This window comes from Tupaia chinensis, unplaced genomic scaffold (genome assembly GCF_000334495.1).
Source record: "Tupaia chinensis unplaced genomic scaffold, TupChi_1.0 Scaffold148626_1, whole genome shotgun sequence".
NCBI classification, from domain to species: domain Eukaryota; kingdom Metazoa; phylum Chordata; class Mammalia; order Scandentia; family Tupaiidae; genus Tupaia; species Tupaia belangeri.
The window spans coordinates 448,805-465,621 of NW_006208475.1; the positions used below are offsets into that span (position 1 = coordinate 448,805).

At 39.1% G+C, this 16,817-nt stretch overlaps 1 protein-coding gene across 4 annotated transcripts in view; it reads left to right on the top strand.

Annotated features, from left to right (window-relative positions):
* LOC102496584 (thyroid hormone receptor beta) overlaps window positions 1–16,817 on the top strand; it is a 367,776-nt gene that overhangs the window by 114,585 nt on the left and 236,374 nt on the right. For all 4 annotated transcript variants that reach the window (XM_006170583.3, XM_014585033.1, XM_006170582.1 and 1 more), the window contains exon 2: window positions 13,789–13,860. The gene's annotated coding sequence lies outside the window, so the exon portion shown is untranslated. The remainder of the gene's footprint in view (window positions 1–13,788; window positions 13,861–16,817) is intronic.

A 16,817-nucleotide genomic window follows, 5' to 3' on the forward strand; every position in this document is an offset into this window, starting at 1 on the left:
TTGTTCGATAGAACCAGAGAGGAGGTTTTAAAACAAAAGTTTTATTAAGGTGACATTTGTTCCTGTGTTAGAAAGATAAGGTATACTCCCACATGCCTGAACTAGTTCCTCCCAACATGTTTGCTAGCTCTTCTGCAGACACATCATTTCAATGGCCTGAGAAAGACTTTACACCCTGAAAAGAGAGATAAAGGAAACTCAAGACCGTGAACTCGTTTATCACGGAGATGCTCACACCATTCTTCATTGTGAGTTGCAAAAGCCTTTGTTCTTCTTTTTAAAAGTGTCTTTGTGTTTCTGAGAACGAGCTGGCTCGCTCTCTCCCATCTGTCGGAAATGCAAGAGAATTTCATGGAAAGCGAGAGTATATGTAGTTCCCTGTAAGGTTAGAGGTCAGCTCCACTCACTCAGTCACAGCTGCCATCTGCTCTGGTGAGTCCTGGTCCTGCGGACATTGTTACAGAGGTGGGACAGGAAGTGTCTGTCTTACAGGTACTGAGCTTCCTCTTCCCAGCTCCTGGGAATGACCTTTTCTCTTCTGGCTCTGCTCTGACTGATTTACCACATGAATTTGAAGATATTTTTTCAAGGACTTGTTCTGAAAAAGATGAAGGCAACTTATAAAGATCTACGTATGCTATAATAAATTGACATAAATTAGAACAGAAGGTAGAAGGCGAAGGAAAACAAGCTAGACCCTCAGGGCAAGCTGAGAGTTCAGCTCATATATAAAATGCACACCATTATTCATTCAATAACTTTTAATTGAGAGCCTAACATGTGCCAGGAGCTCGGAAAGGCAATGTTTTTCAAACTTAGTTGCAACACATTTATGGTTCATGAAACCGTCTTAGAGAGGAACCACCATGTTTTTAAGAGAGATTTTTGCTATGAGGTGTGTCTACTCACCAGAGACACAGAAAGAGACAGAGAGTGAGTGAGAAATCATAGTTTATTAACTTACACATACCCCCCCAAAAAATTAAAATATTTTGATGGGAATTATATTGAATGTATACATTAATTTGAGAAAATTGACATCTTTACAATAGTGAGTCTTCTGATCTGTTATCATATATGCTCTCTCCTTCCCCTTTACCTTCTCTTTGTAAGGTTTTGAAGTTTTCTGTGTATAAGTCCTGCATATCTTCTTGGTTTTTTAAAGTATTTTTTAATTTTATGCTAATATAAATGGTATTGTTCACTAAATTTTATTTTCTGTTGTTGGTATAAACAATTCCAATTGAATTGTATATGTTGATCTTATATCTTGATTCAGTCCATCTCACTAGTTTTCATCTTTTTTTCTATAGAGTATTTTGGCTTTTTTCATACACATGTACGATGTCAAAGAATGACCACACTTACCTTCATTTTTTCAATTTCTTTTTCTTATTGCAAAGACTAGGACATCTCATAGAATGTTAAATAGAGCTGCCTATAAAAGGTATCCTTGAATTACTTCTAGTCTCAGGGGAAACTTTCAATATTCATTATTATGTACGATGTTTGCTGTAGGATCCTGTCAGACGGAGAATGTTTCTCTCCAATCCTCCTTAATGGTAGTTAGTCCCCCTGTGGGGTCTTTAAGGACCACTTGACCACAGCCATGAAAATACCAGGAGAAGCTTATGATATTAAAAGAATCATTGTACTTAGAGGTTCCAGAGGGGTGACACAGCACACAAGCAAGGGCCCACATTGGGAATGGGTTCACCAAGCAAGAGCCAAGAGAGTGGGGACCTGTGGATAATGTCCCGCTGGGGGTCTGGACAAAGTATACAGGCAAAGGCATGAAGGGATTTCACTGGTGTGCTTGAGTGTCACTAGATTAGTCAGAAGGGGAAAGAAAGAAAACCAACAGACCCAGCCTATCACACTGACGGTCACCTGGACAGTGTTCAACAGCTGTTGGTGGGGACACTGAGGCATCGGGAAAGCAGGAAGTTTTACCAATTTATAATATATTAGTTTGCTAAATGTCTTATCATAAATAGGTTTTAATTATCCATTTTCCTGGTTATAGGGTTCTTTCTAATGATTGATTTTCCAATGTTAAACCAACCTTCTTCCCTTGTATTTCTAGAATACATCCTTCTGGCTTATCATGTTTTATTTTTTTTTAAGTTCTCAGGTTTCAGTTTGTGTTAGTTTTTGTTTGTTTTTACTAAATTCATAAGGAATATTAATTTATAATTTTCTCTTACTGTAATGTCTTTATTCAGTTGTGGGAACGGGGCTACACTGGCCTTATAAAATGAGTTTTATAAAATGAGTTGAAATATGATCTCTTGTCTACCTTCTGGATGAACTGTGTAAGAATGTGGTTTTCCCTTTAAGCATTCAGTAGTAATCACCAATAACACAATCTAGGATTGGAGAACACTGAGCAAGTGCACAGTTATGTGCAAAATCAGTTCTCTAAGGACTGTAGAACCATTCACCTATTAACTTTGTTTTCATGTTTGGTAAGGTTTTAAATAATTCATGCATTTTATTGACATATTTAAATATTATTATAAGATATTTATACATCCTGTCTTCATGACTGTAGAATCTATAATGACTTCTTTTTTCATCCTATATTTGTAAATTTTTGTTTTTTCTCTTTTTATTGATTAATCTGGACCCAGGTATATTGATTTTTTTTTTTTTTTTACCATTTTCAAAGAAACCATTTTGACTTGGTTAATTTTCTCTGTTTTATCCCTGTTTTCTATATCATCCATTTCTTCTCCTTTTTATTTTCTTCCTTTCATTTCTATTTAATTTGGTATTATTTCTATGACTTCTTGAGATGGATACTTAAATTATTGACTTTCAGGCTTTTTTCTGTCCTAATACGTGCATTTAAGTTTATAAATTTCCATCCAATCACACCTTCAGCTTTATTTCACACATTTGGTATGGCATGTCTCCTTCAGAATTTAGTTAGTAATATTGTCTGGTTTCTATCGTGCTTTATTCTTGACCTGTACATTAGCTGGAAATGTATTGTATAACTTCTAAACAGTTGTGTAATTTTTATTGTTTTATTATTGATTTCTGCTTAATTTCATTATTGTCAGAGAACAAATTCTATATGATTTTTCAAAATTTGTTCAGACTTATTGTCCAGCACATGGTCAATTTTGATAAATTTTCAGTATACATTCTGTGTATTCTATAGTGGTTGACTGTGATGTTCTAAATAAATCAATTAGGTCAGATTTACAAATTCCATTATTCTTATCAATATCCTTATTCATTTTTTTTTTTTTGGAGAGGTTTTTGCTATAGGGTGCGTGCGCTTGCCAGACAGAGAGAGACATAGAGACAGAAAGCGAGAAATCACCCCCAGAGGGGATGGTCACACCACAATCCCATTCTCCTCTCGGGATCTTGGACATGCACGCACACACACCCGGCATGAGTTTTAATCCACCGGGTCCAGGACGCGAACCATGGTCGACTACGTGGGAGTCCAGCGACATAGCCATTACGCTAACTGCTGGTTCCCTTCATTTTTAACAATATGTTCTACCAGTTATTGAGAGAGATGCAATAAACTCTCACATTCATTGTGGATTTTCTTATTTCTAGTTTTAATTCTAACAGCGTTGGTCTTATTTTAATTTTGAGAAATATCGGTAAGCATATAGAACAAAATTTAATTATCAATAACCCAACCTTGCAAAGATTACTACTTTTAGCAATTAATCACATACCTTCCTAATCTTTTGGTATTATAAATAATACCATTGCAAACATCCTTGTCACTAAATCTTTGTATATAGTTATGGTCATTTACTTAAGATAAATTTCAAGTAGAAACACTGAATTAAAGAACATAGAAAAACCTCAAGTTTTTGATGCATTCACTAATGGTTGGTTAGTTTGGTGGTAGGGAGGTAGGGGGAGGTATACACAGTTAGTAGATGATGTCAAAAGAGTCAGAGGCAATAAAGAACATTTCAGCACCAGACTACTGACCAGGCAACCCCCAAAGGATCTCCAGCATGATACCCTTATGGTATCTGTTTATCTTTTCCCTCTTAGAAAGAGGAAAGAGATTTTAATTTTTTTTTTTTTGAGGTGAACACTTCAATGTTTATTCACATGCTTTGTTTTCTCTTTTAAGAATCAAAGTTTCCCAAATTAAATCTTTCTGCTAATATTACTACATATGCCTAAAGAAAAGGGGGGAAAAAAGAAGGTTTAAAAAAAATCAGGACAGGAAGAAGATATTGGAAAATCATCAAATTAGTCCTCTTAGCTCCAGAGATTTTAATGTTTTAAATGAATACATGCATTGGGGCCAGCAGATGGTATCACGGTTATATTGCTGGACTCCCACATGGCCAACTGTGGTTCGAGTCCTGGACCCAGTGGCTTGAAACTCACACTGGGAACATGTCTGTGTGTGCCCAAGAATCTGGGAGGAGTGTGAAGGAGAAGAGACTGTAGCGTGGTCTTCCCCCACGGCAATGATTTCTCACTTTGCCTCCTACTGTCTCTGTCTCTGTCACTCTCTTTCTCCTAAGGGAGAACCTCTACAAAAAATAAGTAGATAAATACACTAGTGCATGTTGGTAGATACCACAGAGGTATATAGCTTTCTATTGTTTGTCTATCTGTTTTTACCATTAATTATGTTGTGTCAATTTCCAATTGTATTCATTCAATCAAAAGACTCATTCCAGAGCTTGTCCTTGTATATAATCCAGACCAATAGCCTCAGTCCCAGGTTCTGCTATTGCTCCTTCCTGGGCAGTGGTTTCCCTTCTATGCTTTGTTTAGGGATCCTCCTGAGTGACTCTCCAGAGTGGTGAATGCCATCCTTGTTTAAGGGGGTAGGCGAGAGAAGAATCTAATTCCACCGAAGACAGAAGATCGTAAACCGATGCTGTGCTTCCATTGCTCTTGGAAAAAGAACAGTAAATGACAGCAAAATGAAATCGCTTGCTACTTGTGCCAGATAAATTACCCAGCGGAAGAGTTGTGTGGAGAGGGAGAGTGAGGATTTGATCTCTGCCTTTCAGTTTTCAGTCACTGTCAACCACAAAGGACAAAAGTTGGCTAAGCAAACCTTGGCTTCATCCAGGACACTAGGGAGCAAGCCAAGAGATATTTGTCCCGTGCTAAGCTGCTAAGGATTGGTCTTTTGTGGATACGTTTACATGGGTGAATAAAGTCAGAGTACTTTAGTCATTTAGCTACAGTAGTCTTCTTCCAATTGAGGGTTGGGTCCTATTAGTGGGTAATGAAATCAGGTTAGGAGGTCATTACCAACTTTTGGGAAAAAAAATGAAGCAGTACATAAAGTAGAATAGGGTAAGCAGAGTTAAATGGAATAAAAATTCCAAGTGCACCACACAAAGAGGCCATTTTGTGGAACTTTTGTTATAACTGCATTTACACACACATACCTAACTATATATAAGTGTGCTGCAGAGTAAATGTACTTTTTATTGTACATGATGGCCAAATCATTCCTTTGGGGAATTTATTACATTAAGGAAGTGTTTTTCCCAATCTTGTGGGAATATGCTTGTATACAGATAGTTTTCCAAAATATGGTGTGTTTTGATTAAACAGATTATGCTATTGGTTTTGTTAATGAGGTAAGAAGAGAAAGCCTTCACGTATATATGCAGTAATAACTTCTTTTCCTGATAAACTGCAAGTACTAAACAACTTTGGCTGATCTGAATCTGTCTTTATTATGGTTCTATACTAATCGTAAATCTGCTCTTTGCACCTCTTTTTGAGTGTTAGATGGAAAACATCCCAGAATAAGAAAACTACCACAGTGACATTCAAATGTCTATCCCAGGATCAACATACTTTAAAAGACAGATGGTTTATGATAATACTATGTACTTACTTGCTTCTGAATTAAAAATTTACTACATATTGAAGTCACTCAGAGTTGACTGTAATGACATATGCTTATTTTAAAACTTTACTGTAATAATTCAAAAAGAAAACAGAAGGGACCAGCAGTTGGCGTAATGGCTATGTCACTGGACTCCCATGTTGTCGACCACAGTTTACGTCCCAGACCCTGTGGCTTAAACTCATGTCGAGCGTGTGTGTGTGCATACCCAAGATCCTGAGAGGAGAATGGAGGAGAGGGATTGCTGTGTGACCATCTCCCCTGGGGGGTGAGTTCTCATTTTCTGTCTCTCTGCCTCTCTTTCTGGTGAGCACGTACACCCTATAGCAAAAACCTCTCCAAAAAATAAGAAAGAAAAAGAAAAGAAAAAAAAATCTTTACTGCGATAACTTGATAATAGGATATGTTTTCATGTATTAAAACTTCTGCCAGTTCAGCTTAATTCAGACCTGTTCTTTGCTTTAAGTGAACATGAAATGGATTCACGAACTTGGGTAAAATCTAGCTAATGATCTAACTATCCGTAACTACGTTTTCAGATGTGAAAAATACATGTATAAATACCGATATACAGATCCTATGAGTACATAAAGCATCCTGCCAAATATCTCTATTCTCGGGTACTTCGTTCTTATGAAACTAAAAAACAGTCAATACAATAAATAAAAATAGTAGTTCTAGGAAAATCTTAGAATCAAGACGGCATATACACTTCAGCTTGAGTTCATTGGCAGTGGCTGTCCGGCATGCTGTTTGATACGGATTTGGAGGTTGAGTTTGGAGGGAGCAGTAAAGAAAGGTTGTCACTGATTAGTAATACCTGCGATGAACCTGGGGTGGCAGGGGTGATATATATGCCTTGTGTTTATCTTGGCACTTTCGGGTTAGTAAATCTTTATGTCACCTTGGAAACACTAGTAGCTTCGTGCATTCTATAGAGGGAAGGAAAGGAACAGCAGGGTGTGCTGTCCGAGTCCAATCCTTCAGTATGCTTTGCTCTTGTTTCATTTCTGTTCACGTTCCTCTACATTATTTCTGCAGATCATTTGTGTATCCTTTTCCATTTCCATGACCACAGTTTTGGTCTGCATTAAAATAATCTTTGAGAAGTACCCAACTACAGTGGTGCAGTGTTAATGCTAGTGCCCTGCATGGCTGGAAGCCATATAGGCACTGCAGTTCAGATCCTGGGTCAGCTGGAGAAACATGCCTGCTGTGCACATGGGCACCCAGGATCCTGAAAACTTGGAAGACTGGAGAAACAGGGTAGCAGCATGATGAGGCCCGATAAAGGGTATTACCTCTTTACTTCTGTCTCTGGCAGGCTCTTTCTCACTCTCATGCATGTGCATGCAATTTCTAACATAAAAAGAAAGGGGGAAAAGAATTACAATGGAGCTTTCTAAAGGACTGTCTTGCTTCTGATGCTTAAAAATTGTTTGATGGGATTCAAGAGTCATGGACACCATCGAAAACTATGTGAAAGAATGCACTCAGAAAAGCGAATGCTTGCACAAGCTTCTGCAATTTCATTAAGAAGGGTTGTGAATTCTCTGAAATTTACACTTATTATCGAGTACGCCTCTAGTCTAATTTGTCTTTCTGAGATCTAGCCTTCACATTTCTATCAGAGTAATAGTCCATCATATTACCCTCTCCTCAGAACCCTTTCATTTGCCATTGCCTTTGGGGGGAAAAAAAAAAAAAAAAAAAGCCCAACCTGTCTGGAGTAGAATCCAAAATTGTTTAAGCTGCTGGGCCCTATTTTTGTCTATGTAGCCTCATCACCCTCTGTTCCCCCACCTGGCCCCCTCCTTATATATCACCTTCTAGGCCAAACCAAAATACTTGGTGTGCCCTCATGTGTCCTGCACTTTGCACCCATAGCCACTGCTACTTGAGTATTCTTTGTCTTATGTCTACCTACCTGGGCCCTTGCTAACCTCTGAGCTCAGCATCTGTTCCAATCTCAGCTGTGTTTGTGGATTGGCACTCAGTACCAAGGGACACTTTGGATAGTGCCTTGCACTTCGTCATGGTGTATTTCCTGTTAGCCTCGAGACCCTTTCTTTCCCCTTTCTCTGTATTACTAAGGGGATGCCTCCCCAAGATTCGTGTATTCTCTGGGTTCACCAGTGGGAAGGCTCTAGAGGGAGATTGGAAGATGGAATGAAGGGAGACTCCTTCAGCCTCAGACAGCACCTTTGGTAACAGCTGTATCTCTTCTATGGCTCCAACCCCTATTAAAGAGGCCTTCAGAGCTTTCATGCCTGCTGGGTGCCTGGCCCTAGGACTCCACCACCAGCCCTGGTAACATGAGCATTTGCTGCCACTGTCAAGTTCTTAGATGCCTCATTCTCCCCTGCTTGACCTTACATCTTTTCCTTCATCTGTATGATCAGTTCCCTGACTATAATTCCTCTGTTTCAGTTCTCAAACTAGGGTCCTTCAGGCCTCTTAACTGATTTGGCTGGTGGATATTTGCTGAATTTTATTACCTACTTTTGAGCTATCTTCTACATAGACATCTCTTTTTTTTTTTTTTTAAGGGAAACTGGGGTACTATCTAGTGCATATAGTATGTTACCATATTAGTATAGTAGTTACTATGATAGTAAAAATGACCCTGAAATTTAGTAGTTTAAAACAATTAGCACTTATCAGTTCATGAGTCTAAGTTTGGCTGGATGGTTTTTCCAGTCCTAGTTGGGCTCACTCAGGCGTCTTTGGTCAGCTATATGTCAGCTGAGTGGCTCTGGTCATTTCTGCCGGACTCGCTCATGTTTGTGGGGCTTATCTGGTCTAGGCTGACCTGAGCGGCCTTGGTGGAGACAACTGACCTGACAATCACAAAGAAGCAAGAAAAAAACACGTACACACAAGAACTTTTCCAGACTTTATGCAGCCTAATAACATTCCATTGGCCAAAGAGAATCCCATGCCCTAAAAAGAAATCACATGATAGGATGCAGGAAAATAAATGCAACCTCTTCAGTGAAAGGGGCTGAAAAGTTACTTGATGAATGAGTAGATGGGGTGGGGGTGGAGGGAGAAGCTTCCTAGCTGTTGGTCACAATACTACATTGAGCACTGAAGACTCTGCAGTGATGCTAAATCTCACGTTAAGTATCTTACCACAAGAAAAAAATAATGTTTTTAGAGAGATTTTTTGCTAAAAGGTACATGCACTTGCTAGAGAGACAGAGAAACAGAAAGTGAGAAATCATTCCGAGGGTGGATGGTCAGTTCACAATCCCTTCTCTTCCATTCTCCTCTTGAGATTTTGGGCACACACACACACATGTGCCCAGTGTGAATTTCAAGCCACTGGGTCCAGGACTCAAACTGTCATCAACTATGTGGGAGTTCAGCAATGTAACCATTAAACTGTCTACTGGAACCAACCTAGCAGAAAAAGGGGAAAAAAGCATGGGCAAACCACTGGGGAAATAAAGGTAGGGAGGAAGGAAAGGAGGAAAAAAAGGAGGAAGGAAACAAAACAGGAAAATTTATATAATAAGAAATACAAATAACATTTAAACATATCAAAAGATTCTCAGCTTCACTTACCTCGAGAGACATGTGGATTCGAAGCAGTATCTCATTTATTTGCTGTCAAATAATGGTCAATAACATTGTTTAGCAAAGGTTTAGAAAAACAAGACTTTCAGACATGGAGTACAAATTAAAATGTTTAGAGTCTAATTTAAAGATGTCAATCAAAATGTAACATGTACATTCTCATTGAATGGCATTCCAGTGTTTTGTTTTTGTTTTTAGTTTTGTTACAGGATACAAATGTTCACCAAAGAGACAGAGAGAGGGACAGTTAGAAATCATCCCCTCCCCACCCCACCCAAGGAGATGCCCATGCCACAGTCTCTTCTCCATTCTCCTCTTGTGATTTTAGGCACACATGCACTTGGCATGCTTCTCAAACTGCCTGGTCTGGGACTCAAACCATGTAAGATCCTGTCATCATACCTTCCATGCCACCTGCTGGCCCACCAGTTCTATTTTTTAAAATGTATGCTGTATGTTAACTTTTATGGTGAGAAATGGCACTTACAAAAGGTTAAACATTGTAGTCCTGTTTGGAACAGCAGAAGAAAAAATCTTCACTGACCTTCAATAAGTATGGTTATGATTTAATGACATAACAGGATACTATGTAACCATTAAAAAAATAATAATAATGTAGGCCATTAATGCAAAAAATACATCTCAGGCTCAGTAAGATTTGATGAGATCTAAGAATAAAAATAAAAGCTAGACAGATGGGTGGATAGAATCACATTTTTGCTGTAGTAACCCTTTTAAAATGAAATTAAATGTAAATTTAACCCTTTATAAACTTTGCAATAAGATACGTGTTAGGTATTTGTGAGTTTGTTCTTTGTGGTTTCATTTGCACAAAATGACTATCCTCTTCCCAAAAAACTGACCAAGTAAAGAGCCATTTATAAATAACATATTAGTAAACCAAGTTAAAGGAGGCTTATTTGTCCTTTAACCTTCCATTTGCATTAATTGGGAGCAGTCATGGGAAACAGTGCCAACGTCACCTCAAGTCAGATGGCTTCACAAAATGAACTGTTTCATGCCCAGAAATAAATGTATTCCAAATATAAATATGAATCAGTTACAAAACAGATTCTCTTGAAACTACAAAATAACCACACTGTTAATATATTTGTGCTCCAATTGAAAATGTGTAAAGAATACACATTCAGAGCTAAAATTGTCCCCTGGGGAGATTGTCATTTTTTACTTTGAATCCTGCATAAACAAAACTGGGCAATCTCCTTTAAACCATGACTGAATTCCTAACTCCCTGTCCTGAAGGGAATAAGAATGGAAAATGGGTATGTTTAAGTTGGGTTGGTATGGGATTTGATCTTCCTCTTTAACTTTCCTTCATCACAGGGAAATCACTTCGAATTTGTCTACCTGAAGAACTCTGCATTTTGTTTCATCTTGGTTTGAGGCACTTCATGAAACAGATGCTGTGTGTTTTTTATATAGCAAAAGTCAGAAATTACCTCAGGAACACTTTTTTTTTCCCTCTGAGTTTTCTTCTAGGCAGTTTTATCTTTTAAATCAAGCGTTTTCTCTGTCACTCACAAGGCCCATGACATCAGACTACCTGAGGGAGATTCCTGGTTAGCTGCTTCTTTACTGTTTGTGGACCAATGTTTATTCTTACTCTATCTCTTCTTTCTTCATCTGGAGAATGAAGTTATTAGTTATATCCCTTCATCTGGTCATGATGAGATTTAAGTACATGAAAATTGGTGAAATAATTACCACAACTCAACCTATAAATTGTACTTGACAAATGTACTACATAAAAATGCTATTATTATTGGGCCAGCCTCATGGCTTAGTAGCATAAAAATGCTATTATTATTATTGGGCCAGCCTCATGGCTTAGTATGTAAAGGAGCTAGATCCTACATGGCCAAACATGAGGTTTGAATCCTGGCCCTGTCAGCTTGAAAAGGCTCTGGGACCCAAAATCATAAAAAGATGAGAGTTAGAGAAGGGATTGTGGCATGATCACACCCCAGTGAGGGCTGCTTTCTCTCTCTCTCTCTCTCTCTCTCCCTGTCTCTCTCTGGCAAGTGCACACACTCTCTGGTGAAATTATAAAAATGAAAAATAAAAAAGCATTTTAAAAATACTATTATTTATTTTTTTATTTCATTTTTTTCCATACATTCAATCACATTATTATTTGTCTTACAAAATGGATATTTCAACAGGTGAGATTTCTCCCTAACACAGTTGATAAAACTACAAAATATCTTCAACCGATAATACCACACCTCTTAGAATGTAAGGATTTTTAGGTTGTTTTCATAGAGTCAAGTTCATCCATATTCTCCAAAGTCTAAATCAGAATCACGCTCTCGTAAAATATATTGAGATCCAGCATTGTTTTTACAAAAGGTTCTGTTGGCTTTTAGATATTATTATCAGAGAGAGTGATGTACATTTATTCATAATCACCATAAAGCCATGACAACAACCCTTACAAACATAAGCTTCTTCCTGACTTTGTTAACCATTAAGAATGTTATTAAAATGTTTCTTAAATGTTTTGGACCTCAGTCTTATACTGTCAGAGTGTCTGATGTTCTAGAAAACAGGTCAAGTGGGAGATTTGGGGATATGAAGTTTTATGACAAGAACAGTGGAAAGAGAGTTGGAAGGAAATAGACACAACTTCAAAGTCATCCTTGATGTTTGAAAAAGAAGGAAATTAATGATAAGCAAATCAACTTTTTTATTGCTATAGGGTGTGTGCACTCAAAGGGAGAGACAGAAACACAGAGGGAGAAAAGGAGAAAGCACCTCCCAATGGGGTGTGGTCACACCACAATCCCTTCTCTGTTTTTCCAGCCTGTCTGGATGTTGTTTGTCAAGTCAGAGGAGGAGGATTCAAACTATGGTCAGCCGTGTGAAATGCTGTTCCCTTAACCACTAGTTTAGGGGCTGAGCCAGCAGATCAATTTTTAATAAATCTCTTTTGCCTTTCAATCTATTGAGTTTCCATTCTGCACAGAGTCCTAGGATGGAAGAGTCACTATTAAAACAAGACAAGGCAGCATCTTCAGAAACCCAGAGTCAAGTAGCAGAGACATTTGCACATACATATGCACACCCACACTTAACCAACAATCACTTTAATGATATAACAAGCGCTTTTATGGAACCATAAATGTTGGCTGTTGGAGAAAAGACAATAACCGAGTGTATATTTATTTAATGTGGCAGTTAAAAGGAATGAGCTGTCACAGATCAGCCTGCTTAGAGCCCCCATAATGTTGCGTCAGAAATGTAGAATGAGACATGCACGTAGAGATTTATATTGTAGAGGTAAATTGAAACTACAGAGACACGGTTCGTTGCCCTGGATACACGTAGGTGTATATGAATGCTTTTTTTTCAAAAAAAAAAAAAGGCTTTTTACAAGCTAAATGATGTATAGCAATTGAATGTATAAAATAATAATAATAAAGAAATTAAGAATTAAGGAAAAAGAAAGAAAGGAAAGGAAAGAAGAAAAGTTATAAACAAATTACAAATTCATGGTCTGGGCCTGATGAGAAATTATCAAGAAGATCATACCTGGGTTCTAATCTTTTCATTAAAAGAAAAAAGAACAGGTATAGCAAAAACATTACTCCTGGTTCTTCTGGGTGGTAGGAACCTGATGTTTGCTCTACTCATCTCAGTTTTCCTGTGATTTCTAAGTTCCCTGTGACATCAGCAAATATTGTGGGAACACAGTTGAAAAGTCCTCTCTTGCCATGCACATACCTGAAGACCCCTCTGCAATGTATATAGAGTTGGGGTCTCTTTAGGGGCCTTTCTGTTTTGCTTGTGCTTGGGGGGAGTGTTTCCCATAGTATTGCACTTACCACCAGAGACGGCGCCATGCCTTCTGGCTCCAATGCCCATCCTGTTCATTTCACTCCAGATGCCATGTGGCAGTCACCGTTTATATGTTCAGACCTAGCCTGCGAAGCTGGACTCTCCTAACGCAAAATATCCCAACAGCTAGCCTTTTCGGCATCTTCCTAGATACTGGGAATTCTAAGCTCTTAGGTTTTCCTCCTGAAACTCCATAGAAAAGTTCAGTCCTTGAGAGCCACGAAAGTTGTCCCATGCCTATCATGTGTTGTTACAGTCTTGGTGTTAAAGTTCCTTTCCTTGAAACCATCTCTCCTTGAGAAAAAGATGTTATCTAAGTCTACTAGCATTTATTCAAAATCAGAGACAGCTCTGAAACCAGACTCTTTTTAAACATAGAAATAAGAGCAGTAGCAGATTAATCAAATGTTAGGGAACTTTAAAAAAAAAACAAAACTTATATTTATATTCTTGTGTTTCCTTTTTTCCAGATCTGCGGTTTCCCTCTCGCTGGCTGAGCTGCGTGGGTGCCAAGTTCCACACATGATTTAATGAATAAGAAGGTCAGATGTCAAGCTTGACTTGACTATTTACAGACTTGTGATCTTTGCTATTAATTGTTGCTTTTTAGCATGATGGGAATTATCTTCTCATTGGTGACATTGCTGCTGTTGGTATTCAACACACTTTTGAACTCTGTTGGTATTTGGGAGAAATATAAAACATTGAATGGGCTAAAAACATAACATAAAAGAGAAAAAGAATGCTAAAGATTCCTCCTTGGGAAGAAAAAGAGCGGTGACAGGACAGTAAGAGAAAGAAACCATTTTTTCACTTGTTACGCTGGAAAATTGTGTTCAGTGATCCCACAGTCCTCTCCCATATGCATTTTCCTTGAGTGCCGAAAAAGGCATCAGAATTCGATACATCATTGGTTAGAGCAATCAGATAGGGCGTAAGTTCCCCCATCCCCACCCCGGACAGTGAAGATCCCCTTTTCTTTCCTGCCAAGTCTTCTGAATTCTCCCTTGAGCCGAGGTGTTTGGTAACATCCAGCCGCCTGTTTGGAACACTGGATTATAATTTGGAACCCCGTTTGTTTACATTATTATAACAACACAGTTTCAGTTTGTGCATTGAAGGTTGCGTCTGCACTTTCCTTGCTGTGTTTATTATTTCTAGCAGTTTCAAAGCAAACTCTGAAAAAATGGCTCCCTGGCTGCCCATTCAGGTGACACTCAGGCTTGGCCAGCTTCTGGCGCAGTCTATAGAAATGATCTCTGGCTCCAGTCATGTCTTCTGAATGCTGTCTTTGTGCCTGCTCTTGCCCGTGGCCTCTGGCCTATTGTCGAGGTGCCTCAGTTGGGGTGGCGCTATCTGATCGTAACTGGTGCTAGTGTTACAGTGCTCGGTGCCCAGGCCTTCCCTGGGGGCCCCCGTCTGGCTGCCTCTATCTCCCAGCCCTCCCTCAAAGGGCCCAGTCACAGCTCTCATATCAGAAAACACCATTTGTAATTTATAGAACATTCAAGGAAAGGGGATCCCTAAGAGTCTTCAAGACCGGTGGTATTTTGTTTTGTTTTGTTTTCACAAGTAACTGTTCCTTTTTTTCCAAAAGAAATCTTATGGTGAATCCCAATTTGTAAAACAGGGCAAAAGCTGGTTGTTTTATTTGAAGAGGAAAAGGGGTGCTATAAGCCCTACTCCTCAGCCTCTTTTTCACTGCACCCCTCTACAGGTGGACCTTTAAGTTCTTCCTGCATCCACCCCCAGGAAACCCAGGGCACCTCAGAACACCAATTCACTCATAAAGAAAATAGGGGTGCTTCCTATAGATGATTTCTGTGAGGTATTAAAGAGCAAACACTGCATTAGTCTACTTTTATACAGTTCTTGAAAAGGCATATCTAACCTACGGTGATAGGAATCGAAACAATGGTTACCTTGTGAACAAGAGGGCATTCACTGACAGGGCAGAAGGGATATTTCTGAAGTGATGGAAATGTATCATCACAGAAGTGTGGGCTCTCTTGGTCAAAATGCACCTGTGACTTACTGGGTCATTGGAAAAGTTGCAATGCGTTTTTGCACAGAAAAACATAGAAAAATACATCATGACTTTTTTGATGACCCAATAACCCTATGTAAGTTATACTTCCCTTAGAAATAAAAATGAGGGAAAATAGAGCAAAACATAAACTGACCAATTAATGAATGAAAATGCTTTAGCCAGATATTTTAATCTGATCCACTTCCTCAAACTTGTGTGGACTATTTGTTGAGTCAGGTCTAAGGTCATTATACAACATTTCTGATGATTGGAGGCCATACTGTTCTTCCAACGCTTTCTTTGTTCAATAATCATCAAATCCAGGGGGAAAAAAGTTCTCGAAGACTCTCAGACCATGAAATCACTGCATACTCTCTACAGTCTTCCAGTCTGAAATGTCAAGAAGGTGTGATGCAGAGGAATTCTGGAAGCAGAAATCACAAATACAATATTTGATTCCCTCTACCTCTGAGACAAGAATTAATTACCCTCCCACTGGGTGGTAGATAGAGTGCCAAGAGACTTATAGAGTCACCATTTTCCAGAGAGGGTCCTCTGAGTTCTAGGGGCCCTGAGAAACCCCCTAGGGAGAGGTACTGTTGGGTAGGGACAATCTGGGCCACCCACCCAACATGTGACTTGATGTGATCTGTTTAGATATTAGGCTTTTCTATCATAGTCCATGTAAGTAAAGGGTCTCACAAGTGAAAAACGTGTGACAACATTGCTCATGTTATATAACTGCCAGTGTCTGTTATTTCCTTAAGCAGCAAGATGACACAGAATACTTCACCTTTAAGCACACTGGGCTTTTACCTCCAGAGCTTGTACAGATAGACATGGGTCCATATTTGGCACATTCAGGATGGTTCTGCAGGATTACCCTGATCTGGATTTAGCCCAAGAGTTACAGATAGTCCCAGCTGTAATGGCGCAAGCAGGAGGGTGTTGCCACATGGTGGCTTAAGCTGCATGGGAGTCCCAGGTGTGATTCCCTGCCCAATCTTGGGACCTTGCATGAGCCTCTAGCCCAGCTAACTGAGAGGTGGGAATAGGAGAATTGCAATATGGCAAGACTCTGTCAAAAATACCTATTCTGGGACCAGCAGATGGCATAATGGTTATGTCACGGTACTCCCATGTAGTCAACTATGCTTTGAGTCCAGACCCAGTGGCTTAAAACTCATGCTGGGTACATGCGTGTGCATGCCCCAGATTCCAAGAGGAGAATGGAGGAGAAGGCATGGCCATCCCCTCTGGGGGGGTGATTTCTCACTTTCTGTCTTTCTATCTTTCTCTCTCTCCAGTGAATGCAGATGCACTATAGCAAAAATCTCTCTTAAAAAAAAATATGTCTATGTGTGTGTGTGTGTGTGTGTGTGTGAGCGTGTGTGTATCTTTTCCTCTCAAACTTGATCTCTTTACACACTCTCCCTCCTGTCTCCACTACTGTCACCCATGAACTCGCTA